The sequence below is a fragment of the Falco naumanni genome, chromosome 5, assembly GCF_017639655.2.
Source record: "Falco naumanni isolate bFalNau1 chromosome 5, bFalNau1.pat, whole genome shotgun sequence".
Classification (NCBI taxonomy): Eukaryota; Metazoa; Chordata; class Aves; order Falconiformes; family Falconidae; genus Falco; species Falco naumanni.
In genome coordinates this window covers 52661790-52687794 of record NC_054058.1, presented here as the reverse complement: position 1 = coordinate 52687794, position 26005 = coordinate 52661790, and the positions used below count along the sequence as shown (strand labels likewise).

Below are 26005 nucleotides of genomic sequence, written 5' to 3'. Positions count from 1 at the left end.
TTACTTTCTCTAAAAATTGGGAAGGAATAACTCAAAAAGTATGTGCAATTTCTGGCAGCTATAGGAGGCTGAAAACTTTGGTGGAGAAATGGAGATGAAGACAGTACAGAAGGCCTTCACTTAGAGGTCAAGAGGAGGAGACAGGCAGGAGTTCACATTTCACAGTTCTTGAAAATTAATTTTGCACAGAGACAATATAGTCCTGGACAACATTATTACCAAGGATGCATGTTAATGGCTGTGTTGCCAAAAGCATGAGAATAAGGAAACTGATGAATATTGTTGGTGATGTTTCATTATCTACTTCCATAATTATAATGATTAAGTTTACGTATCTGTTAGCATACATGGGATTAAACACAATTTTGCCCTGATGCAAAAAAAGAACTTTTTTTCTCTCAATTTTTCCCCTTTGTTTTCCCTTTTTTTTTTTTTTTTTTAATGTCACAGATCAAAAAATCTGGAGAAAAAGCACAAGATTGATATTTTGGGGAAAGGAACAAAGAAAGACAGAAAAGCTCTCTCTGTTACGTGTGGGTAACATGCAAGTTGTGAAGGCAGATAGAGATACAATCGCAACCCTTTCCTCTAAATGGTTGTGCTAGGTGCAACCTGAAGTCCCATTGTCTGGATCTATAATCTCCAGTGTGTTTAGGACGGACCAAATGGAGAAGCTCCATGGAAAAGTTGGAGCCAGATGCTACACACTTCCGCAAGGCTGCACCTGGGACAGAATTCACTTGGATCTTTTTGCACTGGTTTATCTTGAGTATAAAGCCCAAGAGACTTTCTTGGATCTAGTCTCCTTACTGAAACAGTGCTGAGACTCCTTCCCTACCCTTCAAATAAGAGAACTGAACAAAGGAACATAAAATAAGATTTATGCATATTTTCTAATTTCCTAAACATTTTTATTACATGATAACATAGACTTGCTCGATCCTGGAGTACCTGATACTGAATGTAACCTTTGTGGACTGATCCTGCATGCTGTACAGCAGGAACCATATTGGGTTTGCTATCGAGTTTCAGCACAAGTGCAAGTTACTAATAAATATTATAAGAGTAATTAACATGATATCACCTGTATTCCTGTTTCAAGGCATTTATGAAAGGTATACAGAAAGGAAAAGACTAGGTAACAGGTCTGTGTGTTCTTGAAGTATGTGGAAACTCAGTATGAGTTGAAGGCAATTGGACACAAACATCTTCACTAGCTTTACTTACTCAGAAGGGCAAGACTTATTTAGGGTATATAACATCTCTCAGTAAATACATAACTCAGTCTTAAATATTAATTGGTACCCTGCATTCTTCCTTTTCTCTGTGTGGAGTCGAGATACTTAAGGAAAGGTCTAGAAAGCTTACGTTTGAACTGAAAGATGGGCTTTACCTAGTTGCTTTGAACAGGAACAGATAATTAAAGAAGCTAATTGCTGTACATTACTTCATGAGAAAAAAAATAGTGTCAGGGCAGTTACATTCTTCTGCACTTCCCACATAACTCTACAGACTACTTTTCATATGCTTTTTCATTATATACAAATCATTTGAAGAAGAAAGAAAACATATATAAGGAGTAATAATGTTCTCAGAACTTACAAGAAGAATGGAAAAGTTGGGTTGTTGTTTTGTTTGTTTGGGTTTTTTTTGTAATAAAAATAATCCCTCCTTTCCTTTCAGTTCCTGATTATTAGCAACTACAGTATAACTAATGCCATAATTCCACACAGCATTTTCTCTTCAATTTGTCTTTGGTTCAAAGCTGAAGTGACTGTAAATTATCTTTAATCTTGTGAAAGTGGTACATATAAAATAATAGTAATGAAAATAATAACTTAAAAATAAATAATATCTCCATAGATCTTCATTACATATAAATGAAATATGAAGTTGAAGTATTAAATGCAGTTCTTAATCAGATCTGTCTTAATTTTTCATTCCGGAGACTTACATGATATGTAAAATGAGATAAAATGTGCATTTACTAGCAGCCTTCTTAATAATCGTAGTAGTTCCTATTGGCCAAACAAGTACTTATGAAATATGGCATTGCTGTCGGCAAAACTATTTATCTGTATGACACTATATGTCACTTTTGAACTTCGACTTGACATCCATAAAATTACATTTTCATCAAACTGAAAGATCAAGCTTTCTGTGCTGACTCACTTGGGTCAACATTTTGCAAATGACTGGATTTACCACTTGAACCATAAACCCTTTGTGAATAATTTTGTGCATTGATGTTTGATAGCCTAGGGCACAGATCATAATTTCTGAGCTAAAGAAGAGGTGTCAAAGCAAAATTAATTTCTCTTCTGCATACCAGAGTACTTATTCCAATGTGCTTTCTCATATCATTGTTGTTAAATGTCTTACAAACTGTTAAATTAGTTGAATTCCCAGACACTATAAACAACCTAATTCCCCTAAGACTTATTTTCAGTACCTTTACAGTAGTTCAAAAGGTCAAGTGCCCCAGTATAACAAAAGTTTCTAATTAATAATTGAGTTATTTTTTTTCCTAGTGGAAAGCCTTTGGCTTGATTTGCAAGTAGTGTTTACAAACTGAGCAGAGATATGAATTTAAGATGAGTGTGCAAAATAGAAAAGCTGCTGTCTGTTTCAATTGACTGGAGTGATTAGTGGTGTTTCATCTGTCTCAGTATCTGCAGCTTAGAGATGGATGATATGTAACACACAGCTGGATAGCTGATGTCGAAAGAGTGATAGCCCATCGTGCCCTACATGCCTTGGTTACGTATCTGAAATGCTGGCTGAAAGTTTGCACAAAACTTTTATATTAAGAAGTTGTACCTAAGCAACTGCAGGTTTTATCTTTTTTGGATGTCAAGGGTTTTCAGTAGAACAAAGTTTCCCTGAAAAATATCAGCTATCCAGGCCTTCTGAAATGTCTTATTCATAAAAAAATTGGTTACACAAGCTTTACCACAGCCCAAGGGAGGGTATCAGGCAATTGTCTAGGATTCCTTTAAAGTTCACATAGATTGGATGTTCGTAGAAGTTGCAGGATCCCTTGGGATCTAGTTTAGTCCAGAACATATCCATCCCCCCAGGCAAACATGCCTTGTCTATGTCTACAAATGCTTTGTGAAACCAATATTCTGAGACAACCTCCATGAATATCTTTTAGAAGAGCTTAAAGTGCTGTGGTCACCCATTCCCGCAGATGGTGTTTTATCCAATAAACAGCAATGGCTTTGACTTCCAAAAATATCTCTTCTAGAGCTCTCTGCCAAAGAACAGGTGTGGGTGCTATTCTAACCACTAACCCACTTCTCTGAAATGTCATTGTATACGATGTTGTTCCTACATGAGCATGCCAAGGAAATCTTAATCCCGGCTTTGTTTTTCAGATATACACTGTCTCCCTGTGTACCCCATCCATCCTTACAGTGCTGTGCTTTGCATTTGTAGCTTAGGACAAAGTTGATAACACACCGATATTTTGGCTACTGCTAAGCAATACTTGCAGAGCATCAAGGATTCTCTCCAACCTCCATCCCCAAACACCAGCAGGCTGGGGGTGGGCAAGAGGTTGGGAGGTGACACAGCCAGGACAGCTGACCCAAACTGAAAGGGTATTCCATACCATATGATGTCATGCTTAGCCACAAAATCTAAGAGAATGGGGTGGTGCAGGGAAGAATTATATTGTCTTCCAAAGAAACCACTACACATCCAGAGGCCTTCCTTCCCAAAGAGTGGCTGGACATCACCTGCTAGTGGGAAGCAAAGAATAAATCTTCTTGTTTTCCTTTGCTTCCAGGTACAGGCTTTCCTTTTCTTTACTAAACTGCCTTTATTTTGACCCACAGGTTTTTCACCTTATTTTCTCCCCTCTGTCTTTCTGAGGAGGTAGAGTGAGAGAGCAGCTTGGTGGGCACCTGGAATCCAGCCAAGGTCAGCCCACCACAGTTAAATGCAAAATCACTTCTTTATTATATGCTTAAAGATCATTGGTAACACATCAGAGAACATGCTATGTCTTCAGCCAGCATTTCGGACAGTTTGTGAAGTTGGAAAACCCCGTTTCCCTTGTGTTTTTTACATGCCAGTGCAATGAAAAATGAACAATGAGCTACAGGGTCCACCCATGAAGAGGCATTTTGGAATTCAATAAACTTAGTTCCCACCTTTTATAGGTAAATGCAGTGAAAATAGTTGCCAGTAGATGTAAAGCTAGGGACAAGTTGAGTGAAAAGAGACCAACAGACCTCTTCAAAGTAGAGCTGGGAATTTATTTAATTTATAAGACTGGGCATGGGCATGATGAGCTGGGATGAAAACTGATTAAATAGATTATGTACATAAATTTGTCTTCTGTAACTTACTACTATCAGGACAGGTGATCTGGAGACACTGTTACTCAGGACTTGGGCTCTGGCTCCGTTTTCCTCTGTCCACAGAGGAAAATGTTTGACATCCATGTTTCTGGATGTCAAATACACCCAAAGGGCAGAACTCAGGCTCTGTAATCCAAGGTTTCAATCAGTGATGGACTTTTCCTAAGTGTAAATGCAAGGCATGCTACAGCTCTTCAAAGAGCTCAAAATGGGGTCAAGTCACTCTTGCACAATCCCTTTCCCTCCCAGTCATAAAGCAAATACAGATGCTTTCCTCAACAAAGGTGGTTTATAGGCCCATCATACTGATTAGTTGTATAGGATGGTTAAATCGCTCACATTCCTTTACCTTCTCTGTCCTTAAAAGCTGCTCACATTCTTTAACACTTCCACTGGCAAGGGTGTAGCCATCAGGCTGAGGAATGTGAGTCTTTTTGTCACTTGGGAGACTGTATTGGGAGTGCTTTGTGCAGTTTTGGATACCTCTGTGTTTATATTAATCATAATTATATTGTAAATACTAATATTAGCCTTTTGACCAGTAGCAGTTGGTGCTTTGCTATTCCTTCTGAATCTCTCTCTCACTCTCTTTCTTGGATAATACAGGAACCTTCTGTTTTGTCACGTAGAGATTTAGCATATGCCATTTGCACTTTTACATCTTCCCATCTGATCATATTCAAAGTTGAGGATTGCATTTCTCATATCAGTGAAGCTTTCTGGAATCTCCCTCTTCATTTCTGGTAGTTATGTCAGGAATAGCAGAACCCATAACGTTGTTGCTTAATTCTTTTTCTCCCACTTTCTAGGAAATTCAGTTTTAACACTCAATTTGTTGCCTGGTCAATTAAATATTTATAGATTCTTTGCAAATTCTATGCTGCAATCTACAGTTTGAACCAAGATCATAATTTATTCACTGTGGTTTCTGCAGTGATTTTCACCTCCTTATTCTCCCAGTTTTCTGCAGTTTCTTAAAAGATTGATCTTCAAGCCATGCATGAGAGATTGTTTCCCACGATGAAAGCACACAGGCATCGTTGACTGCTATTCCTGACTGAAGCTAATCTGTTGTCTAGGTTATGACATATATCATCTGCACATGTTTTATATATGTAGTTTAGGTTATATGAGGATGATGGTTCCACCTGCTATTACTAACAGCAGTCATCATCATTAAAATAAAGTCTGTTCAGTCTGTCAGCAGTAGTCTTTAAATTATTTTGTTCTGCAAATAAAGTATGCTTAGTCTCTTAATACATAGTTTAGGTGTCCTGTAAACTAACAGTGCTTTGATTTATTTATTTTAGCTACATCCTGAGAAACAGTTTCACATTTTCATTTCAAAAAATTTCTAATCACCTGTTGCTTTGGAAGCAAGTTATTCTATAAGGTGCCTCCACACCAGTTATTCCTTTCTCTAGGTACCTAATAAGGACTATGAAATCATCAAAATTAGTATGAGTTTTATCTCCTATTGGATGCTATACAATTGCAGCTTTTTGCTCACTAGTTACATTACAACTACATACTGTTGTAGGCTCCAATCATGGAAAATCCTGTCCTTTACTGAGCTATCAAAAGTTTAGTTTTAATTGTAGTGTTCAACCTGGAGCTTGTGGATTCGTACATTTTCTCCAGTATTTCTAAATTAAAATCTCATCACAGTTGTCGCTTTCTTCTGCTCCACAGTAAATAAGATGTGAAGGGATCACATGTTATCAATGGGATTGAAGACATTTCAGATACCTTTACAGTGAGAAGCTGAGATGGGAACATGAAGTGCACTTGCTGTTGTGTTTTATGGAGCCACACTGCACCGCTCCTTGTACCTACTAATGAAAGTCATTATTGCATTTTAATTTCACTCTCAAGTTCACTGTATCCTAACTTCCCTATCTAGATGATCTCTTTATTACCATATTTACTAACTGGTACTGTTACACCACCCCTAGCTACATATTTGAGACCTTGATTGAAAACTGAATTTTTTTGTTAGATGGAAAGCGCTAAAATATGCATGGGAGGCAAAATCCTTTGGATTCAGGACATGAAAAATGCCAGCAGACATTTCTGCAATTTCCTTATACAGCAAATTGGGGGTTTTGGTTGTCTATTTTATTTTTGGTGTTTTGGTCTGCAAAGACTGTTCCTGTCTTCCCATCAGTGTGAATGATTAAATGCCCTGGTCTGAACCTACTAGAAATTGCCTTGCCGGAGTCACAGCCTCTGCTCAGGCTAGGCAGACACTGCGAGGAGCTCGCAGCCAGCTAGGGGTGACAGGGCAGGGGGCGGGCTGTAGGGACCCACACCTCAGGGGTGTGTACATGACTCCAGGGGTGCCTTGGCACTGCTTGCTGGGAGTACTGGGGCACACTCCGACTCAGAGCACCCACCTCTCCCCCAGGAGGGTGTGCAACGGGGAATCCACACTCCTGGGAAGGGATCTGTGCATAACCTACACTGCTGGGAGAGGTAACTACCTACTGGGATTAGAACATTTCTGGGGTGCATTACAGAAGGGTATTTAGAAATTCATAGTTGCACGTTAACCTTTTTAAACATCTAGTATTGTGTTTTACCTCTTGTAATGTGGTTTATCTGTTGCACTGCAAATATTGATCTCGTTTACATGGTTCACTGATTGCTGGTTAATTACATGTTGTTAATAAATCAATAAACCACTTTGATTCTGATTTGGTTGAAACTATGTGGACTGAGCAGTTTTTTGCCTGAGACAGCCATCTGGTGTTTGTGATTAGCAGGCCAGTTGCATCTTGCTCCTTACTTATTTTAAGGAAATAAATGGTTCCTAGCAAAGGAATATGCTGGACTCTCCAATACATCTTTCTGCTCAGTTCTCATTTAACCTATTCATTACAGCAAGAGTTTGTAAAACTGCTGACTCATTAGTAATCACTGTGAATTGATTGTTGCCTTCCTATACCCAGGGAAGAAATGAGTTAAGCACAAGTGCAGCCTGTGAAGCTGAATAAACATATTTTTGGGGTCGTTACATGCTTTTACATTGAGGAAGACACTTTCAGAAAAGCAATGAGATCAGATCAGGTTATATCTTGCGTAATACATTTATGTGTATTTAACTTCAAGATAACATTTCTGTGTTAAATCAGACAGAAAGTTTTCATCCCTTTACAGTGTACTTGGCAGTTGTCTAAAAAATAAGGGATTTTCATATATATAATATATATTCATATAATTCTACGCTGTTTTATAGTCTGCTGAATATCATAAATGATAGTGTTTTCTGTCAGATTGAAAGAAATCGGTACTAAATAAGCACAGACCTTTGATAGGTCTTTGATAATTTTCAATAGGATGACTCCACAGGTAGCCAGGCATGTCTGTTCTCTCTGATCCTCTGTCCAGATCATACTGACTTTAACAAAACAAAATGAGGCCATAGCCAAGCGGTCCCTTTTTCATTCTTTTGGGTGAGCTCCTTCCAGAATGACAGTTGTAACCAAATCAATATATTAACCAAGTTTCGCCTGTCATTTTCAGTATTGCCACACAGCATGAAATCTTTTCATTTGTTCATAAGTTTTAGAAGAGTGCTTGCTGAGAAAAGCTGGGTCAGGACAAGGTCCCAAACCTGCAGCTCTGCTGTTTTAGTTGCAAGTCCTTGCTGGGTGCTCAGGCAGTGCGGCAAGTGAGGCTGCCAGGCTGAGCAGAGGGGGAAAATCAGAGAAGGCAAAGGTATAGGGAGACCAGAGGGATCGGAGAAAGAATTAGAGGAGGGAAGGAAATGGGACCTGGGCCTGGAAGGGGCACTAAGCAGACAGGAGGAATGGGAGACCAGAACAGGGATTTTTTTAAGGAGATGGGAACTGGGAACTGAAAGTGAGACAAAACCAAAACAAGGAGCACAAGTGACATGGGGAATGAGGAGAGCCACTGGGTAGCTGAAGCTCTGATGTAGCAGGAAGTTATGAGCATTAAGTGCATGCAAGTGAAGGTGCTAATTTCAAGCCAGACACCCAGAAAATAAAGAAAAATAACAAAGCATTTAATGTGATCCTTAAGTCGTTTGCTCCATAACATACAGGAACCTTGTAGCTGCCAGAGGAAAACCATCCAGGTCTGCAAGGCAGTATGCATCGGCCCTCCTCTGGCTACTCTTTCAAAACTCTTGTTTTATTCTGTACATGTCTTCCAACTTTTGCTAAAGATGAAATCAGAATATTTTAGAGAATAACTACCGAAACCTCAGAGCTCAAGCCACCCAGTGCACTAGTTAAAGGGACAACTGTGCAAAAAATAATCGGTAATCATTTAATAAAAAGCTTCATCCTGATGTGCATAATCTGCTGAGAAAATGAAGATAACTGAGGCGTTTCATACCTTTTGAATCCTCCATTTTGCAATCTTAATAATTTATTTTCTTGTTGGGAGACTTCTTATCTGAAGTCAAATGTATGTGTTACCCCAAAAGCCCCAAAGCGTTTATGACATAAAAGGACAACTGCTGGTACAAGGATGTAATCACATATCGTATCACAAAACTAAAAGTCAAGCATATGCTGATAATCCCTTTCTTCCCCACTTTTTAAGTATTGGCCAGCTGGCAGCTGGCAGGGCAGCTTAGAGGGCAATGGATGTCTTAACAGGGTTACTGCTGACAGTGCAAAAAGGAGGCAGCAGATGATACCTCAGAGGCACAAGTAAGGAAATTGGGAGGGGCAAGGCAGGGAAACCAGGTTAACTAATAAAAAAATAGAAGGAAAAAAAACCTAAAACAGTTGTGACAGGCCTTGAGGGCAAGGACAAGGATTTTGACCTTGATGTGGTGGAACAGGAAAAGCAAGCGCTTAATCACCCATGCACACAGCATCGTAAGCAGCTATTCTGGTCTTCACACAGATATTTATACAGTCTGACAATTTGGTTAGCATTTCAATTAATAAAACATTTTATGAAGAATCAGTTGTACCTCCAAGTTCTCATCTTTTATGTAGGTTTTAATCACTTATTAAACACTTGCAGCCTTACCTAGACTATACATGCTGAAAAAATAATTTGGCCTTTCTGAACTGCATCATTAAAAAATGTCTTCACACAAAATTTCCCACCAGATAGAAGCATGGGAACTATGCATTACTTCGATACAGTGTTAACATCCTGGGGTAGATTGAATTGTCATGTTTTAAAAGGTTCTAGTTTTCCCAACTTAAGTACACCTTTCCTTAAACTTCCCTTCAAAAATTGCTTGTGACAGAAAAGAAGAAAATTTCCTTCAAGAATTATCCAACCATACAGTTTCCTAGAACTGAAAAGAGTTCTTTATCTCCTGGTGGTACCTTGCTGTTGTGCAGACCGTAAGTACAGTGACAAATCGCTCTCACCTCTCAGGTAAGAGGATGGGCATGGCAGGCTTCCAACTAATCTCCAAAAAGCCTCCACCCAGACTACCTACACCAAGAGGTGCACAAAGGCTAAGTGTTTGTGATAGCCAAAACGAGTCCTCACAAATATACCCAACAACAGTTCCTGCCTCCTGGCCACTGGTACGCTGGGCAGTAGTAAGTCACCCTTTGCTCCCAGAAATACTTCACGCTGTGAAACAAACCACAAGGTTTATTGAACATAAAACTCACAAAGAGAGATCGCAGCTACAGGACTCAATACAGCTCTGAACCTTTAATGATCAAGCAATTATATCAACATTGTGTTTCTGTAGTCTACTAGATTCTGACATTTTTATATCAGTATTTAATAAAATATTTATTAACACCAGCATTGTACAGGTCTAGTTCTTACAGCTAAAATCAGAACTTCAGGGAATGCTACCATTTTATGGAAGCCTGCATGTCAGGCAAAAAACTCTGACGATTGCCATTATCAGCAGCTGAGACCTTCGAACACATTCAGGACCTGACTTCCAATTGCTACGGGGATAGAAAGCATCACCAACATCTGTTTAAACTGAATACGTGCCTTTCTGTATAGCTGATATAAAAATGCTAGACACCAAGCAGTTTTGTACTAAACTGCATTTTTTTCAGTGAAGAAATTGATTGGAAGAACTTCATGTTAGTACTGGCAAGGTTAGAGGTGCTCATAACAATGAAGCACACAGCTGGCATTACCCTCAAAGTCCCCTGGCACACAGCAGCACATACAGTGAGCGTGCCAGTCCCCTGGCAGACGTATAATGACCTATTTTCATTGGACACATCAACTAAGGTGCTGAGCTTGCAAAGTGAGTAGAGCCTGTGGATGGAAGAGGGTTAGTACAAACATTTGAAAATTAATGCATATCCTGGTGTGTACTGAAATGAAAAAATACCTAAGCTGGGACAAAAATCTGAGGTTTTGGGAAAAGATTTCTAAGGATAGAATAAAAAGTGTATATGGTACAAAAGTCTTTGTCTAATCTACATGCAACACTGTAATGACTTCTCATTTTACTTATCAATTCATTTTAAATGTTCAAACGTTGATGCCCAATAATGAAACTTCAAGGCAAAAGTGATGTTCAGAAAATGCAATGTAGAAAAAAACGTTAGGTGTTCAAGTTTTTTTACTAAATAAAAGCATAAGGAAAACACTTTCTGAAATTTAGGCCAAATATTTCATCAAATGTATTCATCCCTTTTGTCTATTTCTTTTTTAATTCACATGTTGCTTTTGTGCCTAGAATATCTAAGTGCACTATAGCTGATGCTGAATGAAAGTGTGATAAAATGTCAGTTTAGATCTTTCATTGCTTAAATTCAGAAACCATATTTCTCAATGAACAACATTCTAATCAAAAAGAACACATATTTGAGAAATAATTATCTTTAAAAATATTCATCTTCTGATTTTTCTAGTGCTTGCTGTTCAGGAAAAATATATCCAAGAAATATCCAAAGCTGTACTATTCAGATATTGTTTCAGGCTTCACTTACAAGAATTACCAATGACATTGCAATAAGATCTGTGGTTTAGGAATTAAAGGCTCTTTAATAAGTTGAGAACAAATATATCAATAGTCTGGAAATTAAAAATGAGTAAGAATACAGAATACCACCATCTTTGATGCTAAAGTTATAGTGGAAAAGGTTGAGGAAATGAGTAACAGTAATACAGTTTTAATATTTTAGCATGCTGTCATCTCATTTAGTAAGTATATATAAGCAATTTGTACCTTCTTTATTGTGATAAATCCAGCCTTTACAGTGATTCTCCACCACAGTGATACTCTGCCACAAAAATGCAGATCATGCTTTATTTCTTGCATAAATATTCACAGACACAATCTAACTTTTCAAGAAATAATCTGATCGCATTTATTTGCTGTAAATCACAGTAGCAACCTCACGGGTGTATTTTCTTAGCAACAAACACACAGAAATTCAGGAATAGCTTATTCTTTCGTACAATGTATTGAGAAAAGCTTTCCTTTAAGCTCAATAAAAATGATGTATGCTAATATCTTACCCTGTAATTAAACTAAAGAAACAAACATAATTGTACAAATCTTATAAACCAAATTACTGATTTTCTCAGATGTTTTTATCTTCTCTTTGTTCCTCTGTTGAGTTGTTTCCTTAATAATTAGATTTTTATTAACTATCATTTCTCATTGATGTGTTATGCAAAATTATGTTTTGAGCACACCCGGTTTATTTTTCTTTGATGTTTTTATTACAGTGTTTTCTTCCTGCATAGATAGTTTAAATTTTTTACATGAAGAAAACTCCAAATTCAGATGACTGCTAGAATGAGTGAATAATGTTCAATAGCTATACTAATTAAAGTTTGCCTCTCAATTCATACACTGTCTGTAGCAGGCTGCAAAATGTATGTAAGCTATATATCCTGTTTCTCTGAATCATTTTTGTATGTAATTAATTTGTAAATAGCCCGTTAAAAATATTATAAAACCAGGAAATTTTGATTGGAACCACCCAGATGGCATATTTCTGTTATTTGATTTGATTAATTTTACTTCTGCATTTGGTTTTCCAATGCAAGAACACTTCTTTTTTCATTCAAAAATTATTTTCTATAAATCATTTCCACTAAATTGGAGACAAACTTTGATCAAACAGTGTGCATACATATATACACATACATATATAAAATGCATTTAGCATGATTGTGTTGTAGAGTATCTATGAATGGATTAATTCTTAATTAATGATTAATTAAAGATTCTTAAATCTTATTCATTATTGAAAAAAAAATAGTTCTGATGGCTTATAAATCTGGGTTTCTTGTAAAGCTTACCCTGAGATTGTTTAAATAGCAAATAGAAAAACGAGTGTCTATTGACCAGCAAAGCAGATGTGCTTTCCAGCACACTGTGTAGTCCTGGCACTCGATTTTCACCTGGTTCATCCACACAAGTACTTTCCCCATTGATACAGCAGAGTAAGAACAGTGTATGTGCTAGTGTGGACTCAGGGCTGGACTGCGTGTGAGAGTTCAAGAGTTAGAAGATTGTTGGGTTGGACATGATCTATACTGCTTAGTTATAATTGTTCAAGGTAACATTTTCTTTTATTGCACAAACATGCAATACTTCTGGTGCAAATATTCATGTTTTAAAAACAGTATGCACTTTATAAACATAAAGTTAGGTTTACACAATGACTTGCAGGAATAAATTCAAATAGTTAAATATTTATGGAAAGTAAATAAGGTGAAGGATGAGTAGAGATAAAACAAATACATTTCAAAAGGTTACTACTAATATTTTCTGTTTATTGTTACATGATAATGCCTGTGAATCTCAGGAAGTTCTCCAGTATCGTGTGAGGATTTTCATCTCTAGTTGGGAAGGACAGCTCCCCATAAATCCTAGCAAAGTTTGTTCCTTTATAATCTTGTCAGTGTGTTTGGGACACCATTGCAGTTTAAAGAATGGTCCATATAATCACCTGTGTCTTGCTGTTTATCTATCCAACTTTAATAAGAAACCCTCCGAATCCTAGAAAAAGAAAGAGGTGTCATTTTAAGGTTTGCTTTGTGCAGGTCTTGTGAGCAGACAGGTATATATTCACTTTCTTTTAATACTGAGACTCATTTGCTGCCCTGAATATACTCAGAGATACTGCTGGATACTCAGGGCATGGGTACGAGTGCATCCAAACAGAAAGAGGGCAAGGTGAGTGCCCCTCCTCTCAGTCAGGAACCTGCATAGGGGGCTGTGGAGACACAGCGACATGATGGAAATGGTGGCAGGAGGTTTTGGCAGGAGGAAGCATCTATCAGTCTCTTGATTGCGGGACTGACCTTCTTGACGTGAACAATTATCTTGGTGACACGATGTTGCTACCCAGATATGCTGCTGCAAACTGATAATCCTGTTTAAGTGTCCTTTTTTTCCCCTCTGTAATTAATGCCTGGGTTTATGAATTAAAATTCATACCTTTGCTGGAAGCACTTCCTTTGTTGTCTTTGATAAGGAGGGCTACATATTTGTAATCTTAGCTTACTGTATCAGTTAATGCACTGCATGGAAAACTCTGCAGAAAGGTACCCATGGGAAGGAGGAATACCATGACCCTCTTACAAGAGCATATTAAGATTATTTCATCAGATATGCAGTTTTTTCATTTCTTTGACAGTCTGCCTGTTAGCATTCCCGTCGGTATTGCCAGACGGCCCTCAGAAACACCCCTCCATACTCTGAACATGTTGTTCTGCCAGCTTTTGCAATGGGTATTTCCCAGAAGAGAGTAGCTTCCTTGTTTAATCTACAGAAGCGGTAAAAATGTAATACCATCCTGGATCTTGAGAGCTCTTGGACGTTAATTCTACTTCACTCAGATAACTGGGGAATCTTCTTTTGAGGATCAAAAATAGAAAGCCTAATTTCAGAGCAGAGTTTATGTTCCCTTTTAAGAATCTTTAACTTTTGTACTATCAAACATAAGAGAAATCCACTTGCTCTTGTCTTCTTTTTGCCATTTTGTTGTAATATACCACCCAGCTTCCAGCCAATATGTCTTCATCTATTTTATCTGACAAGCCATATATATAGATTCAGTTCAGTGTTTATCACAGTACGAAAGTTATAAAGCCCTGAAAAATGTGGTTTCAAATATAATAGAAATGGTGACATACCCTAACCTGTTGTGGCAGTAACAACACTGCTATAATATAAAAGGTTACTAAGACATATTGGCAGTCAAGGTTGCTTGCACTGCTATGATTGCTCTTTTTATAGACATGGTAATGCAGCTTAGTTCCTGAGTACCACATGTTGGCAAATGAGGGTATAGTACTCAGGAAATATTCTTCCACATGAAAAGAATTTTTTTTTTTTTTTTTTTTTTTTATATTAGAGCACTGGTAATGACATTTTCTGATCTGAAAGGTCAAGTCTAGGAGAGGATAGCAGGCCAATCAGTGTTACTTAAATCTCTTATCCTAGCAAGAAAAGTGCTGTTGAGGAGAACCGCTATACCGTTGTCTCTGCAAAGACTAGACAATCAAGGATGGAGAGTGCCAAGATTTGAACTACGTAATGTCTTTTCTCCAGAAACAAAGTAACTGCTAGGATATGTGACAATGGTATGCAAAGTCCTGCCAACATAGGAAAAGTGATAAAGAGGATACTATAACTAAAATGTCAGCATTATGTTTACTGAGAATAGAATAAGGAATGTGTAGGTGGAAAAAAAGAGGAATGTGAATATCATTTCTTACGCCTCTTGCTAGTGAAATGTAGTTTTAAAGGATGCTTAACCTAAATATTACCTAAAGCTGCATAAATAGGTATGCAACATCTGAAATTAAAAGAATAGTAATAAAATAGTGTAATTGCTCAGATGTTGGAGGGAAAGAGAGAAGCTAAGACAGAAATCTACCAAATGGCTGAGCATTTTGACAAACAGTTTAATATAGAAATTTGTAAAGCCTAAAAGAATACTCACCCACTGCTAAATAAAAGAGATGCCAAGCAGCCCAAAAAGCTACATTCATGTTGCACAGTGTTGGCTCCTGTGGCACCCTCCAGGTCCTTGCTAGTAACCCTGTACTTGCTTACATTACAGCCCCTCACAGTGGTGGTTTAGCAGTGTGAAAGTGATGGTCCTTGCTTTTGGGGTGTGGTATATTTTACTCCACTAAATTATGGATTAAGAGAATATAGAGGTTTTTGAGAAACCCCTGGGTCAGTTTTGAAGATCAGTCCTGAGAGGAAGGAAGTAAAACATCATTCAGGCTCATGCATATTGATTTTGGAAATGGTCCCTAGTGCATAAAATCCCTCAACCCTCGCCCAACTATCTCAGCAAGTGCTAATCGGTCCAGGTCGTTAGCATGCCAGTTGTATGCTAGCTATTCAGCACCATGTATAACCACAGTCCAGTACTCTAACTCATTCCTTTTCCTTTTTTTGGCAACAAAGACATAGTTTAAAAGCCTAAAGATGTGACCATAGTTCCAAGAATCATATTAATGGATTAACTGATGCACAATCCATGAGCAATTATTTAATTATTTTTCTGTTCTTCTCCAGAATATTATATATTTTTCTGTGAAGCTTTTATCTGGTTTTATACAGCATCTTGCCTCCTAGAAAGACCGACCAATATTTCACACCCCAGAGTTCCATTCTGTCATTATCTACCCTTTGAGCAGTGGCTACCCTTTTCGGTTGTGATCATCATTATCTTTCAAGATCTGAATGAATGTTCATTGGATTAGAAAGCTACATTAGTTTTTATGTACCACTCGCTGAAAGAACTGCCATCAATGGTGATATTATGTCCCCCAGCAAACACACAAATTCTCATCTGTCCTGAATGGCAATGTTTCAGCTCTGTCATTCCGACTATCACAGGTGAGTCTGAGAGTTTTTGAATTTCTAAGCTTTCTTACAACAAGCAACAGTCACTATTTCCAAGGTGAGGACACAACAGCAGAATACACAGTGAGTTAGTTACTGGGCAAGTGAATTTACCTTCCAAAACACAGCAAACATGGTGGAGAAAGAATGTAAATCCACAATATAACGTAGCTGAGTAGCAGCACTTACAAGCATTTAATGTAGGGCCATCAGTTCTTCTTCCAGCATTTGCTAAGATCCTACTGAAACAAGCCTACAGAGCAAAGGATACTCCCCCTCTGCAGCTCTACAGTTCTGTCAGTGCACACCAAAGCTGGTGCTAGCTCATTTGTAGTATTGTAAACACCTGTGAATTCATGAGCTTGTGGTAATGAATTGCAAAATGGAAGTTACACAGAATGATATTGGCAGCACAAGATATGTCTAAAATAATTTTCAATGTCTCTTATACTTTCTCCTTTTTTCCTCTGTTTCGTCCTTAAGGACAAGACCATAAATCATGATTTTCTTCTGTAAGACAAAACTATTCAGGGCTTTTTCACAAGCCATCTAACAAAAAGCAGATACAGCTGAATGGAGTGACTTGTGAAAAGAGATTTTGGAGGGGAGTTTTACAGACTACTACTAATTGCCCTCATAAGGCATGTATGTCCTTACCCAAGGCCCATCTTTCAGAGAAGGCATTAAGTATAAACCCATGTTGTGTGAGAGGCAAAGACAAAAAAGTGGACAGGCATTAGCTGGAAATGAAAATAAGCTTGTTAAAGAGTTGGACTGGAAAGAAACATTTCGGCCATGCAACATGGGAAAAATACAGGGCTTGGTGAAAAGAGAGGAAACAGTAGGAGAGACAATATTTAAACCATCAAAGCTGACACAAAAAGATTAACTTTACCAGTTCAGTGGTGTTTTCTACAATTTTACATGCATCTTTATTCCAATTACAAAAAAACATGTTGTCCAAAATTTCCTGGGAGTACCGAAGAAAGGGATAGATTGTGAAAACCTTGAATAACAGGCATGTTGATGACAACAGAGTCCTCTCCTCACTCCAGAGCTGGGCAGCGAGAGTCACTGAGGAGAGGGCAGCTCCTGCGAAGTGCTCACAGCAAAGCTGTCAGAACATGTCCCTGAAGCCCAGTGGGTTTCTGGGCAAAAGCTGCTTATGGCATGAGAAATGGTCTCTGAACCTAAAAAAAAAAAAAAAAGAAAAGAGTTATCAGATACTTCTGAAGTCACAAAACTGGAATTTATTTTCAAAAGACTTGAAAAATTCTTCATTTATGCTTTTCAAAATTTTGAACTGCTATTTCTCATTCTCAGTCCCTCAAGGCAAAATGGCTTTTTTCCTTAAAAGAAGCACCAATGCCATTACCAAAGATAAATTGAGTTTCATTCGTACTTTTGTGTTCAGATGGATCAAAGACTTAAGGAGTTGAGCTCTGATACAGTCTTTTTTTTCCTGTCTAGATCTACTCCTTCACTTTAATATAAGAATTTATAATGTGTCTACATACCTACATAAGCATATACATTGTTATTTCTATATACACACATACACTAGCATTGCTCTTAAGGGTATAAAAGAACAGTTGGAATTTGAGATTTGATTTACTTATTTTTTCTCTTCTATATATGTGTAGAATTATCCAAATAGGGTTTTTTTCTCACTTTCAAGATTCACATCTTTTTTGAGCTTTCTTCTCTTTGTCACCTTTTTATTTGCAAATAGCATCAACATAGTCTGTAGAATTAATTTTTCTTAGCAATGTAATTACATGGCATGTACTTAAAATGAAATTAAGTACTACTCCTACAATTTATGGTGGAGTCCTCTGACCATTCTTGTTGAATACTGGTACCAGCGAAGGGAGAAGACTTTTAGTGAAAGCAAATAGATCCTGTTAGGTTCTGTTACAGATTTAAATCAAGTAGCTCCTTTGAAGTGAAGGATTTATGTCAGCATAAAATCAATATAAAAATCAAAATCCAAGCCTATAAAATGCAAACAGTGTCCAAAATTGACACAAGTTATTTAACTCCATTGATTTCTCAGTAGACAATCTGTGAAGTATGGACGTGAAACGTTTTTTCTATAGACAGTCTTGAAATGCTGCCTGCTGGTCTTGGCTTTCTGGGTTTTTTTTGCTTTGGCACCAAAGGGAACATAGCTAACATTGAGCGCAGCATTGTGAACTATGGCCAAACTAACACATACCAGAACACTAGCTCATCTCATTATCCAATTAAAGCTTTAGTCCTGAAAGAGACTCAGCATTCTCAGATTTCTTGCCTGCTTGTCGGGTAAATCAGCCAACTGAAGTAAAATTATATCACTCAACCTCCTGTACTGCGTTTGTTTTAAAGCTTCCTCCAATGCCTCAAGCATTGCAGTTGTTTTGTGTTGAATTATGGGCAGGCTTTGGCTGGCTTGGGAAAGTTATTGGATTAGACTTTTCAACAAGCTCATCTTAGTTTTGTAGCACTGCTGATGGAGGACAGGCACCATCTTTTCAAAGTGGTTAAGCCAGGTGTGCAACGACCTTCTCCATGGTAATAACACACCACAGAACAGGGGCTCTGGCACAGTATAAACCTGTGTAATGTGTGACAACTCTGAGTGGATTGGATCCATCTTTAATCAGCCAAGAATTATGTTTAAGGCATCCACAAGGATGGGAACAACAAAAAGGAGAGAATAACAAGCATTTCAGGCTTTACTTGGTTGCCCATGCACAGGTCTCTAATGCCACTCTAGATGTCTTATTCTATCTCACTTGGACAGCCAGAAATATCAGTAACTTTTGGGTTACATCTGCCAGCCTTATATCGATGTCTCTCAGATACAAGTATGTACCTCGAAAGCTACTAAATTCTTCTTGTTAAATGACTGGATCAGACCCGCCCGCTAGTGAATTCCTGCCATGTCTTTCTCTACCTGGGACAGAATAAGTAAATTACCCTTCTGAGGTGACTGTTTCTTGTTATTGACTGTAGCTGCTTTTCATTTTCTAGGTGACATTCAGACAGCTTAGAAAGACAAAGTGATTCCTTTAAATGTTTCCAGGATGAGGTTTGTGAAAAACTGGGGGTTTTTCTAAATATTTATGTCATCTTACTTTTAGATTATGCACTTGGAAGAAAAGATCATAAGCTTTTAAACCAGTGTGAACATGACCTTAGGATGCAGAGAGAATCCTCAGGCAGTCCAACTTCCTCACCTTTTCTCAGTTTCTCTACTAATAGTTCCTCTACTTGCAAAATGAGGAAGCCATACTGCCCTTTAAGACTTATGACTAGAAAAAGACATGTAGGAGATTAGTATTAGTATCAGTATAGACTTGTAGTAAGTACAAGCAGTAACTTGTTAAACTACACTAAAACAACATGCAATCATCTATTGCTGTACAAAGAAATTAACCTGGATTCAATATTTTGGCACAATATCTTTGGCAGACACTGCTCTACATGTTACAATGCCTCTTATTCTGGAATAGGGTGACTTTGTGCAGCAGGGACTCTTGGCAGGTTTAAATTGAAGGGAAGTGGGGAGAAGCAAGTGGATTTCATCAGCATGCATACCCCTGTCATTAAGCTACAGGCAAATATCTTTATAGTTCCTTCCTTCCATCATTCAGATGAAGGCTGAATTTTCCCCCAGGGGTAGAAAATTACAGGATGAGATCCTCGAAACATTCGTCCTGAACATTTCTCTGTGTAGAGAAGTTCTCATGGAGAAACAAATGAGCTCTGGATCTAATTAAGACTTTTCAATTAAAAACAAAAAAGATTTATTCTCAAATGAGGTAATGCTAAGGTAAAAGTGTAGAGGAGCACTAACTAACACCATATTCTGGTAATGAATTTTCCCAGGGAAAACAAATGACACAGTTTCTAATTGTTATGAGTGGAATACATAACCTATACTTCCCAGCAGCTAGATCTGCTGAGATCTATACAATGTCTGTTATATGTTTCTGGCTGCCTTGAGGAATAACACTGAGCATGAATTTAGAAAGAGGGAAAGCAATGAAAAATGTATAAACCCATTCATTAAGAAGGAAGTTAATCTCTGCTAGGATGGTTCATATGCAGACAAAATACAAGAGCATGAGGAACTTCTTATATATTAAGCCCCATCTACTTCTATCATAGGTAATGAACTCAAGACCTGATACATCAGTCAGTCTTAAATGTCAGCAGGAAATACCTACCTAAACATTAACATGCTAAAGGTTCTACAGGACTAGTTGTATATATTTACTTTATGAATGAGCTTTCTATTTAATGCTTGCAAAAGCACAGTGGAAAAAAAGTCAGTGTTCAAGTACTTTAATACCAGGCATCATTTGTTTATCAATCTTGGGGCTATGGACACTGGTGTGAAGGTATAGACTTAAAATAGAGCTATCCATAATTCATCTGAGACAGAAATGCAGTGTTGAGAGAAAAAGGCACCTACAGAATATTATGCTTTTATAAACTGTATAAGCAACTAAAAGTGAAGGAAGCTTTTGCTTCATTACCTCTGCAGTTGTAATTTGACCTTTTGGCTGCATCTGGTAAAAAATCCCTTGTTCTCCTTCACATACCAGGAATTAACATTTTTCTAAACTCCATGAACTCAAGCTCCGTGAATGCTTAGCAGTTTGCAAATAGGTTTTCAATGTCACATTTATATAACGGTGTTACAGAACGAAACTAATTGCTGTCTGTAGTGGATGCAATTCTATTCACAGCAAGATAAATTGGATTTCTAAACCGCGATTTCCATTGTGTTACCTCCATGTATCATAAGAGTTATCCTGATGTGCACAGCAGTGGGCCTGCTTATTTATACACTCAACTACAGCTTTATGCAGAATGCATCATCTTGTTTAGCTCTTGAAGACAGAGGGAATCTTAAAGTATAATTGTGGACTGCCATCTCTTGGAAGGGTTTAATGAGTGTACTCACCACTAATTGGGCCCTACCTGGAGGAGATGAAACCATGACTTCTGCTCATGGGCTTAACAACCATTCCAAACAATCCAATTGAATGCTGGATTTGATTTTGGCTACCAGGACCAAGAAACTACCAGACTTCTTTCACTTTGGTACTCCAACTGGAAGAACAATGTTGTGGGGTTTTTGTTTTTTTTTTATTTAGAATTTTATTGTAACCCTTAACATTAAAAACATATATAAAGCAAATTTTAAGTTTTGATATTTCATAAGCTTATACTGTAATAGAAAGAAAGCAAGAGGAAGAAAGAAGGCCCCACTGTTGTGAGAAGGGAAGGGAGAAATAAAAGGAATGAAATCTGCTCATTTTGCAGACCCAGAGGATTGTGATCAACGGCACAAAGTTGAACTGGAGGACAGACATTAAAGGTGTGCCCCAGGAGTACCAATGGCAGGGATATCAGGAACAATACTGTTTAATTTCTTTATTAACTAGAAGACTGGACCAAGTAAATCCTCAGTGAGTTTTCAGATGCTGCAACACTGGGAGAAGGGGCTGATACACCAAAGGGTCATGCTGCCATTCAGAGGGACCTTGACAGGCTGGAGAAATGAGCAGAGGAACTTCATCAGATTCAACACAGGAAAACACTGACTCCTGTACCTGGGAAGGAATAACCTCAGGTAACAGTACAGGCTGGTTCCAACCATCTGGAAAACAATTTGGCAAAAAAAGCCCTGGTGATCATGGTAGACACCAAGTTGTGCATGAGCCAGCATAGTACCCTTGCTGCAAACAAGGCAGACAGCCTCCTCAGCTCCATTATCAAGAGCATCAGCAACAGCTGCAGAGGTGATCTTCACCTTTACTCAGCACTGGTGAGACTAACCTGGAGTGCTGTGTCCAGTTCTGGGGTCCCAATACAAGGGAGACAGAGACATCGTGGAGCAATGTACTGTGTTCCCAGAAGGACCACAAAGATGACAACAGGACTGGAGCATCTGTCACATGAAAAAAAGTCTGAGAGAGCTGGAACTGTTCAGCCTAGAGAAGAGAAGGCTCCAGGGGGATCTTATCAATGTATATAAATACCTGGTTGAATAGAGTGAAGAAGACGGAGTCGAACTCTTAGTGGTGTCCACTGACAGGACAAGAGACAATGGGCACAAATTAAAAACCATGACATTCCATCTGAACACAAGAAAACAGTTTTTTTAACTGTGAGGTAGTTTAAACACTGGAACAGTTTTTCCAGGAGGTTATTGAGTCTCCATCTATGGAGACAACCCCACTTGACACATCCCTGAGCTGCCCCAGGTCTGAGCTGGGTGTTGGACTAGGGACATCCAGAGGTCTCTTCCAACCTCAACAATTCTGCCATTCTGTAAAAATGGCTATACTGAAAATCTGAATATTTGCAGCTCTTTCATTATGAACAAGTAGTGTTTTGAAAGATTAAGATTGCGATACCACAATTCCACAATTAGTGGTATTAGTTCAATACTGAAAAGGTGATTAGTTCAATACTGAAAAATACTGAAAAAAAACCACTGCAACTGATTATGTGTAGTAAGAGACATCTCAGAGATTTGAATCAATCCTGTCATCTGAAAAATTTATGTGAACAGTATAATTCAGACTATGATTCACAGTCAAACTAATGTACCGATGGACCGTGAGATTCCATTTCAATTTGAAGCAAACTACAGTCATGTGTAATACAGAAATTTTATTCTGAGTCCTTGTATTAAGAAAGAAATTGTTGAAGGATCAGATGGCTCAAAGGATTATCAGCAACGATAAGGACTCTTTATTGTCATGGATGACCCTGAACAAACTTCTTTATAATTTCATATCTAGGTATTAATGAAAAAAATTACTTGAAACTTTCTTTCTGTGTGGACACTGGCCAACACCTTAAAACTACTTTAGTGCGGAGTGTGTGAATAACAGAGCTTGTTCAACATGAGCTATATAGGCAGAACTGTTTTTTCCTGCATCTGGTAGGATATATACCATAATATTATTTTTTTTAACATTAATGTCAACAGCTTTTATTTCTGTGACAGTGAAAAGCCAATTCAAGAGGAAGAGACAACAGGGACATTTGGGGAGCTGTGAGGGATCAACACCTTCAAGGAGCAGTGGTAAGAGGCTGGGAGCAGTAAGACAGAAAAGAGTTTGCAAGCATTCATAGGTTTTCAGAAGGGCAATGTCTGAGAGTTTCTCTGCTGCTCCTGGTGCTAGCACCAGGCTCAAAGATCAAGAACAGACAAAATATCTAGGACACAAATAAATAAGTTTAATTCTGTTGGGATCCCCTCTGGATTTATCAGTCCTTTCCTCTGCCTCCACAACACAGTATTTGCTTTTCCACTCAAACGTCCCTCAGGGACTTACCAAGCCATTTGAACTATCCATAGCTCCCACCAGGCTCAGCTCTGCTCCACTTGCAGCAGTGTCCTCGGCTTTGGGAGCCCTGAGAGCAGTCAGTGTAAGTGAGGAAACAGAAGGGAGTTAGACAGCTTCCAAACTCCCTTCACCTCCAGCAGACTCAGAGGAGATTGAAGAGAGATGGTTTCCCTTTCTTTCTGGAGGGGAAATCATAGTCATAGAGTGAAACAGGTCCAAAAGAACCTCTAGACATCAGATGACCACCCCATGCAGACATTTGCCATCAGAAACTAATCACTTTTCCCACAAATAAAACCACCTCTTTTACATGTTATTCTTATTGAATAGTGTTTACATTTTTTCATGAAAGGGAAGTAGTATTAGGGCATTTGTTAGCAAATGTTCTTCCAGTGCCTGAAGGTTATGAACAGTTAGAGAAAGCCAACACCTATGCCAATAGTCCACTGCTGCTTTTTTTGCAGTATTCAAACACTCAGGAAGACATTTCTTTATCTAGCATCACAGTTTGTGGAAGCTTATCACATAGGTGCACATTTATTTAGGAGATATAAAATTTTTAGGAATTATTTTAATTAAAGTAAATGGAACCCTCTTTACAACAGACTGAAAACTGCAGTAAATATTCCACAAAATTTCCTGTGTCATATGCAGCCTAAGAATGTTTCTAGAGTTTACAACAGAGAGATTTTCCACTGACACTTCATTTGATGCGGCTTAAAAGATTCCAACAATACTAAAAATCTGTTTGTTTAACTGCTGTGGCATTTGCAGCTTGAAATCTTAGTGCCCCTATCATTACAATGTTTCTTCATGATTTTTCTCCCTGCTTTATGAAGCATTTTTCTTGTAGCTCTCTTACAACCTGTCTTTATAAACTGATTCCTTAGTTTTGATAGCCTGCCACTTTCTGCCCATACCTCAAACACTTTTGCCTCCTGTGAAACTATTGCTGAATAAAATTTTGTCAGATGACACCTGAAGACAAAAGATTTAGAAAGGTAAATATGCACTAAAAATTAAATAAAACTTTTTGTTTTTGCAAACAAGCATCACATTTTTATCCATAATTTCTTTTATAACAAGAAAGCAGTAATAATTTTTATGATGCTTATTATCATTCATGGGTTGAAAGAAAAAAACTTTCAAGGTTTCCTGCAAACATCAAGGACTATCTCCATTATGAATTTAAAACCAAATCCACAAAACAACTGCGATCTGGAAAGCAGGAAAGAACTGATCAAGCAGAAACACTGAAATCCCAGAAAGTGACTCTTCTACTTCTTTCGTTGCATCCTAACTCCACAGGCACTCAAAACTCTGAGATGCTCCTGGACATTTTGGGCTATGCTTTTTGCAATGAGAGTTCTTGGTCTAAAATTCATCTGTGGAGGATTTTCTTTTCTCTGTATCTCCTCAAGATTTTTATATGGTTGCTAATACACCCACAAGTAGAAAGAGGCTGTGCACATTATACAATGATTGTTTTCTGTAAAAAAGACAGTTTTGAAAGCAGGAGCAGAACCAGCTTCTCACCACTAAACTGCAGTGCCTCTCCTTTTTGCTCTGCTTCCCTGTCTCTATGGACCTTGAGTTAAACTCTGCACAGCTGTAGATGGGACTCTTCCTTGATGTGGACTCCTCCAGAGTATGAAGAGACAGGTTCTGAATCCCTTCATGACATGAAAAAGCAAGAATATAAGATTTTTTGCTCTGTGAAAAAAAAAAAATGCTTTAACAGCTACTGCTCTATTTTGGCCTTGTAAAAATGGTAACATAGGAAAGAACCTCACTCAGAGAAAAATCTTGTCCAAAGGCTCTAAAGATTTGGCCACCTACTCACACTTCAGAAAAAGTTCCTGTGGAACATATATAAGGTTCATAGTAGTGTCACAGGGAAATTCAGTCTGGTCTTGCCCTTAAAAATAACTTCTTTCCTTTGTATCAAACAAATACTTCACCTGCGGTAAGGCCTGATAATGCACTCACTGAGCTCAACAATTGTATCAATTAGTTCAGTCAAAATAAATTCTAAAGCCAGCTAAAATATAAAATCATAGCAGACATAGATCTTCTGAAATGCCTCCTGCATTGTTATCTATGAGATTTTACATTACATTTTGCTTCTTTGTGCCAGTTCTGTGGTGAGCTTCCTTTCTCCTCTGGTCTGTTTTTCTTACACAAATTGTTCATAACTCATTGGGATTGCTGCAATAAAATTTGGCCTTAATAATTCGCAGCTGAAAGGGCACAAGCTTCCATTGGGTTCATCCAGAATGCCACCTAGATTTGCCTTCTCTGATTCGTATGGAGAAAATACATACCTCCCTGATGTTCCTCACCATCATTTAGACACACTTTGATGTCATCTTTGTCAGATCAGTTGTGTGCTTGAACTGTTTTCAGACAGTTATCTCTTCAAAGTGATACCAGAGGAATTACAAATGTAATTAACTTTAATCCTGAAT

The 26005-nt window shown here is 38.0% G+C and overlaps 1 long non-coding RNA gene across 1 annotated transcript; it reads left to right on the top strand.

Annotated features, from left to right (window-relative positions):
• Window positions 1-3727: 3727 nt before the first annotated feature.
• Window positions 3728-20704, top strand: LOC121088321. The gene is made up of 4 exons (XR_005827904.1): window positions 3728-3793; window positions 13924-13930; window positions 18057-18063; window positions 20691-20704. It is a non-coding gene; the product is annotated as an uncharacterized LOC121088321 (long non-coding RNA).
• The last annotated feature ends 5301 nt before the right edge of the window (window positions 20705-26005 follow it).